Here is a 7,184-nt window from a genome sequence, read left to right as displayed (position 1 = left end):
TGTGGTAGATGATAAGCAGTGGCGGTGCTGTTGCGCCTATCTACCTTGGCCCAGCAGGCAGTGTAATTCCAATAGCTCTCCAGGCCTCAAGGACCGAGAGTTTTAATGACACATCTATAGACATCTGAGAGCTTTAAGACTAATTCATTCACATGATAGAAGAGACCCAGGGTCCTTCCCAAATGGCATCCCCTTCACAGTGCAGTACATAGGGAAAAGGGTGCCATTTGGGATGCAGCAAATCACATCAAATAAAATTGTATTTATCACATGCGCCAAATACAACATGTGTAGCTCACCGTGAAATGCTGACTTACAAGCCCTTAACCAACAATGCAGAGTTTTAAGAAAATAAAAGTTTTAAGAAAATATTTGTTAAATAAACGAAAGAAAGAAAAACGTACACAATAAAATAACAGTAGCGAGGCTTTCTACAGGGGGTGCAGGTACCGAGTCAATGTGCAGGGGTACAGGTTAGTCGGTGATATGTACATGTAGGTAGGGGTAAAGTGCCTATGCATAGATAATAAAAAATTGGGTAGCAGCAGTGTAAAAAAGGGGGTCAATGCAAATAGTCCAGGTGGCCATTTGATTAACTGGTTCCGCAGTCTTATGGCTTGGGGGTAAAAGCTGTTAAGGAGCCTTTTGGACCTGAACTTGGCGCTCCGGTACCGCTTGCTGTGTGGTAGCAGAGAGAACAGTCTATGACATGGGTGGCTGGAGTCTTTGACAATCTTTAGGGCCTTCCTCTGACACCGCCTGGTATAGCGGTCCTGGATGGCAGGAAGCTTGGCCCCAGTGAAGTACTGGGCCGTACGCACTACCAAATCTTTTCAGTCTCCTGAGGGGGAATAGGTTTCGTCGTGCCCACTTCACAACTATCTTGGTGTGTTTGGACCATGATAGTTTGTTGGTGATGTGGACACCAAGGAACTTGAAGCTCTCGACCAATTCCACTACAGCCCCGTCGATGAGAATGGGGGTGTGTTCGGTCCTCCTTTTCCTGTAGTCCACGATCATCTCCTTAGTCTTGATCACGTTGAGGTAGAGGTTGTTGTCCTGGCACCACACTGCCAGGTCTCTGACCTCCTCCCTATAGGYTGTCTCATYGTTGTTGGTGATMAGGCCTACCACCGTTGTGTCGTCAGCAAACTTAATGATGGTGTTGGAGTCATGGGTAAACAGGGAGTACAGGAGGGGACTAAGCACGCACCCCTGAGATAGAGAGAGAGAGATAGAGAGATGGACCAACCTGAGAAGGAGAGGTATTTCTGTTTTGCGGTGGAGGAGTCGTAGAACTTGAGAATGTCCAGAACAGCCTGAGGATTCTGCTTCTGCTCCGATTTACTGATGTTAGACGTCTGGAGCAGTTTGGACCACTGCTCCGGCATGCCCTACACACACACACACACACACACAGATTATTACTCAAACACACACACACACACAGATTATTACTCAAACACACACACACACACACACACACAGATTATTACTGAAACACACACATATACGCCACAGACCCACCCACAGATGAATAGTTAAACACACACACTAAGAGAAAGGAAGACAGACTCACTGTGAACTCTCCTGTGACGGAGTCAAAGCCCACATGGATGGTGTGTTCAAAGTCTGACGGAGAGGAGATCTCTGGTCTGTTGTCCTTATCACGATCCTTCTTCCTGCCTCCTGACACACACACACACACACACACACTATAATGAATATACACACTCCTTAACACAGCTTAGATGTCTGTGTGGTTCTGTGTGGTTCTGTGTATGTGAGTGTGTGTATGTTTGTGTGTGTGTGGCATCATCATCGGCATCGGTCGACAGTAGAGGTCGNAGGTATTTCTGTTTTGCGGTGGAGGAGTCGTAGAACTTGAGAATGTCCAGAACAGCCTGAGGATTCTGCTTCTGCTCCGATTTACTGATGTTAGACGTCTGGAGCAGTTTGGACCACTGCTCCGGCATGCCCTACACACACACACACACACACACAGATTATTACTCAAACACACACACACACACAGATTATTACTCAAACACACACACACACACACACACACAGATTATTACTGAAACACACACATATACGCCACAGACCCACCCACAGATGAATAGTTAAACACACACACTAAGAGAAAGGAAGACAGACTCACTGTGAACTCTCCTGTGACGGAGTCAAAGCCCACATGGATGGTGTGTTCAAAGTCTGACGGAGAGGAGATCTCTGGTCTGTTGTCCTTATCACGATCCTTCTTCCTGCCTCCTGACACACACACACACACACACACACTATAATGAATATACACACTCCTTAACACAGCTTAGATGTCTGTGTGGTTCTGTGTGGTTCTGTGTATGTGAGTGTGTGTATGTTTGTGTGTGTGTGGCATCATCATCGGCATCGGTCGACAGTAGAGGTCGMCCGATTAATCGGAATGACCGATTAATTAGGGCCGATTTCAAGTTTTCATAACAATCGGAAATCGGTATTTTTGGACACCGATTTGGCTGTTTTTTTTTAACCTTTATTTAACTTGGCAAGTCAGTTAAGAACACATTCTTATTTTCAATGACGGCCTAGGAATGGTGGGTTAACTGCCTTGTTCAGGGCCAGAACGACAGATTTTTACCTTGTCAGTTCAGGGATTCAATCTGGCAACCTTACAGTTAACTAGTCCAACGCTCTTGTAACGATCGTCGTAATCCTCCTCGTCTGAGGAGGACAAGTTAGAAGGACCGGAGGACCAAAATGCAGCGTGGTATGTATCCATATTTATTAGAATACTTTTCTAGACAAACAAAATAATAAACAAAACGAAACCAATGACGCTAACAGTACTGAACATGTGAACAAATGAAAAACAATGAACGCACGAACAGGAACAATCACGCACAAACAAACAGTGAGAACAGCCTACCTTAATATGGTTCCCAATCAGAGACAACGTAAAACACCTGCCTCTGATTGAGAACCATATCAGGCTAGTTAGACAACCCTAAACCAATGAAAACACATAACATGGAATATACCCACCCAGCTCACGTCCTGACCAACTAAACAAAGACTAAACAAAGGAAATAAGGTCAGGAACGTGACAGCTCTAACCACCTGATTACATTGCACTCCACGAGGAGCCTGCCTGTTACGCGAATGCAGTAAGAAGCCAAGGTAAGTTGCTAGCAAGCTTTAAACTTATCTTCAATCAATCAAACGTCAATCAATCAACCATAATCACTAGTTAACTACACATGGTTGATGATAATACTAGTTTTTCTAGCGTGTCCTGCGTTGCATATAATCGATGCAGTGCGCATTCGCGGAAAAAGGACTGTCGTTGCTTCAACGTGTACCTAACCATAAACATCAATGCCTTTCTTAAAATCAATACACAGAAGTATATATTTTTTAAACCTGCATATTTAGCTAAAAGAAATCCAGGTTAGCAGGCAATATTAACCAGGTGAAATTGTGTCACTTCTCTTGCGTTCATTGCACGCAGAGTCAGAGTATATGCGATAATAATAAACGTTTTGTTTTCGAAATGATAGTTTCCGGATTCGACCATATTAATGACCAAAGGCTCGTATTTCTGTGTGTTATTATGTTATAATTAAGTCTATGATTTGATATTTGATAGAGCAGTGCAGTCTGACTGAGTGGTGGTAGGCAGCAGCAGGCTCATAAGCATTCATTCAAACACACTTTAGTGCGTTTTGCCAGCAAGCTCTTCACTGTGCTTCAGAGCAATTGTGGCTGTTATGACTTCAAGCCTAATCAACTCCCGAGATTAGGCTGGTGTCACCGATGTGAATGGCTAGCTAGTTTAGAACGGGGTGCGCGCTAATAGCGTTTCAAACGTCACTGCGCTCTGAGACTTGGAGTAGTTGTTCCCCTTGTCTGCATGGGTAACGCTGCTTCGAGGGTGGCCTTGTTGTCGATGTGTTCCTGTTCGAGCCCAGGTATGAGCGGGAAGAGGTAATGGTATAGAGAGAAATAGTCCTATAAATATATATTAACTAACAACCTAAACTCTTACCTTAGAATATTGAAGTGCTCATGTTAAGGAACCACCAGCTTTCAATATGTTCTCATATTCTGAGCAAGGAACTTAAACTTTAGCTTTCTTACATGGCACATATTGCACTTTACTTTCTCTCTCCAACACTTTGTTTTTGCATTATTTAAACCAACTTTGAAACATGTTTCATTATTTATTTGAGGCTACATTTCTTTGTATTGATGTTATTAATATTAAGTTAGAAATAAGTGTTCAATCTCAGTATTGTTTGTAATTGTATTATTACAAATAAATTTAAAAAAATCGGCCAGTTAAATCTGGCTTTTTTTGGTCCCTCCATAATCGGTATCAGCGTTGAAAAATCATAATGGCGACCTCTAGTGAAGCCATAAGCAAGTGCGTGTGTGTGTGTGTGTGTGTGTGTGTGTGTGGTGTGTGTGTGTGTGTGTGTGTGTGTGGGTGTGTGTGTGTGTGTGTGTGTGGTGTGTGTGTGTGTGTGTTGTACCTTCCTCTGAGGCGAAATATGGAGATCATTTTACTCCGTTTTTCCCCTGTTTTTCTCAGGAACAGAGGGAGGACCGAGAGTTTGTAGTTGCCCGACCGAGTCCTTGGCTCCGCTCCTTGGCTGTCATTCTGACAGGGGGGTGGCGGGGGGCTTGTCTTGCAACACACACGCTGTCCACACATCTACACCACACACACCTGGAGAGGGAGAAGGAGACACACCTCCGCTGTTCAGAGAAAAAGAGAAACCGCTTATCACGCCTTGACACACCATACACAGAGTGAGACAGGTGTGTGTGTCCGTTGTGTGTGTCTGCGTGTAAAGAGGGAACAAAGAGTGGATGAGGAAAGGTACATGTTTATGTGGTGGTTTTCCTTGCTGTGTGTGTGTGTGTGTGGTGTGTGTGTGTGTTGTTGTGTGTGTGTGTGTGTTGTGTGTGTGTGTGTGTGTGTGTGTGTGTGTGTGTGTGTGGTGTGTGTGTGCGTGCGTGCGTGGTGCGTGCGGTGCGTGCGTGTGTGTATGGATTGCAGAGCAGCTGGATGTTTTTCGGCTCCAAATAAGGTAAATCTTCCGTCTGACACCTTTTCACCTGCCAACCCAACCTCTTCCCTCGTTCAGAGAAAAACGCGACATAAGAGTTCCCTTCAAAAACGGGTATAAAGCACAGTGACACTCATCAACCAGTCAATCCAGGAAATAGCCTAACATCTAGCTTCACAGAGCTTTCATCACGCCTGTCTCTGACCCTGCGTGTGTGTGTGTGTGTGTGGTCAGGACAACTGCTTTCGATTCCCAATGTTTTTCTCTCCCCTCCACTAAAAGGACACAGTTCAACATTCCACAGTGTCGAGAAAGACCCGCTAGCCTCCTTCTCCTTGTTCTCTGTCTACAGCTTTGGTAATCGCCGATGCAGACCAGCTCCAGGTGCCTTCTCCCCCTTTCCTCACCTCCTCCTCCTACTTACCCCTTTTCTGTCCTCTCACCTGTGCTTTTTCAGAAGAGTAGGTTTAACAACAGCTTTACTTGAGCTTGTAAATCCGTGTGTGCACCTTATTACCTCTCAGTCTATCTCGGCCTCTGTCTCGCCTCAGTAACCTGTCTCTCTCAGTCCCTGTCCTATCTTTGGTCTTCTTTCTTTCTCTTTCCCCCATCTCTCTATTCCTCTCTCTCTCTCTCTCCTCTTCTCTCGTTATTCCTCTCTCTCTCCAGGACATGTTAATAACAGGCAGTCTCATTCCAACAGCGGTGTCATAGACACAGCCAGTTTATCATGCCAGCAGTTTCTTGCTCATCTCCATGGTTACGGCCTGCTCCAGCCCTGCCAGCCTAGCCTAGTAAGTGTCAGGCGTGTTGTGTGTGTGTGTGTGGGTGTGTGTGTCCGGGTAATAATGGGTGCTATCCAGGCCTGTGGGACTCGTTTCCGTGATTCCCATTGCTGCTCCATGGCTTTTGGGTTTGGTGTCTGTGTGTTTGTGTTTGTTTGTGGGTGTGCGTGGGTGCGTGCATTTGGTGTGTGTGGTGTGTGTGCGTGTGTGTGTGTGTGAGCGTGTGTTTGTTGCTGTGATTCCATAGCTCTCCATCAGGCTGTGATTGGGGGTAAATTAAGAGGCAGAGGGACTTTTCCCTAGGCCACACACACAGAAACAAAATGATATCAACCATCATGCCCCTCTTGATAGGCTGCAAGGGAATTTCACAATTGCTTTCGTCCCCAGACAATCTCCATCGTTTTTATATCCATAAAGGGGGAGTGAAAAAAAGCCACTTTGAACAAGTGCAGACTTCCAGGATAGGAGAGGGAATCTGAAACCCACCCTCTGTTTATATATTGTGGTCTACATCTCTCGTTACATTCTGTTTCTCTCCGTTACATTTTACTCTCTCTGTTACATTCTACTCTCTCCGTTACATTCTACTCTCTCCGTTACATTCTATCTGCCCGTTACCATTCTGCTCTCGTCCGCTACATTCTGCTCTCTCCCGTTACATCTTGCTTCTCTTCCGTTACCATTCTGCTCTCTCCGTTACATTCTGCTCTCTTCCTTAACAATTCTGCTCTCTTCCTTAACATTCTGCTCTCTCCATTACGTTCTACTCTCTCCGTTAACATTCTGCTCTCTTCCTAAATTCTACTCTCTTCTGTTAAATTCTATCTTCCGTTACATTCCTATCTCTCTCCCGTTACAATTCTGCTCCTCTCCCGTTACACATTCTGCTCTCTCCGTTACATTCTGCTTCTCTCCATTACGTTCTGTCTATCTTCCTTACATCTGCTCTCTTCCCTATCATTCTTTCTTCCTACATTCTGCTCTCCTTCCTTACATTCTGCTCTCTCCGTTACATTCTGTGCTTTCTTCCCTTCATTCTGCTTTCTTCTTCTTTTGCTCTCTCCATTACGTTCTACCTCTCTTCCTTACATTCTGCCTCCTCTTCCTTACATTCTGCTTTCTTCTTCCTTACATTCTGTTCTTCCTAATTCTGGGCTCTCTCATTACGTTTCTGGCTCTCTTCCTTTACATTCTGCTTTCTTCTACATTCTGCTTTCTTCTTTTCTTCTTACATTTCTGGCTCCTCTACCCGCGTTAACATTCTGCTCTCTTCCTTACATTCTGGCTTTCTTTCTTAAACATTCTGCTGCTCTCACTTCCT

The 7,184-nt window shown here is 44.9% G+C and overlaps 1 long non-coding RNA gene across 1 annotated transcript; it reads right to left on the bottom strand.

Annotated features, from left to right (window-relative positions):
- Nucleotides 1–1,252: 1,252 nt before the first annotated feature.
- LOC112079714 (uncharacterized) lies at nucleotides 1,253–1,691 on the bottom strand. Its single transcript, XR_002896030.2, has 2 exons — nucleotides 1,580–1,691; nucleotides 1,253–1,394 (listed from the first exon to the last, which is right to left on the bottom strand). It is a non-coding gene; the product is annotated as an uncharacterized lncRNA (long non-coding RNA).
- Nucleotides 1,692–7,184: the final 5,493 nt, after the last annotated feature.

This window comes from Salvelinus sp. IW2-2015, unplaced genomic scaffold, assembly GCF_002910315.2.
Source record: "Salvelinus sp. IW2-2015 unplaced genomic scaffold, ASM291031v2 Un_scaffold9189, whole genome shotgun sequence".
Lineage (NCBI taxonomy): Eukaryota > Metazoa > Chordata > Actinopteri > Salmoniformes > Salmonidae > Salvelinus > Salvelinus sp. IW2-2015.
The sequence above is the reverse complement of the archived record's forward strand: the minus strand, read 5'-3'. Positions and strand labels throughout refer to the sequence as shown.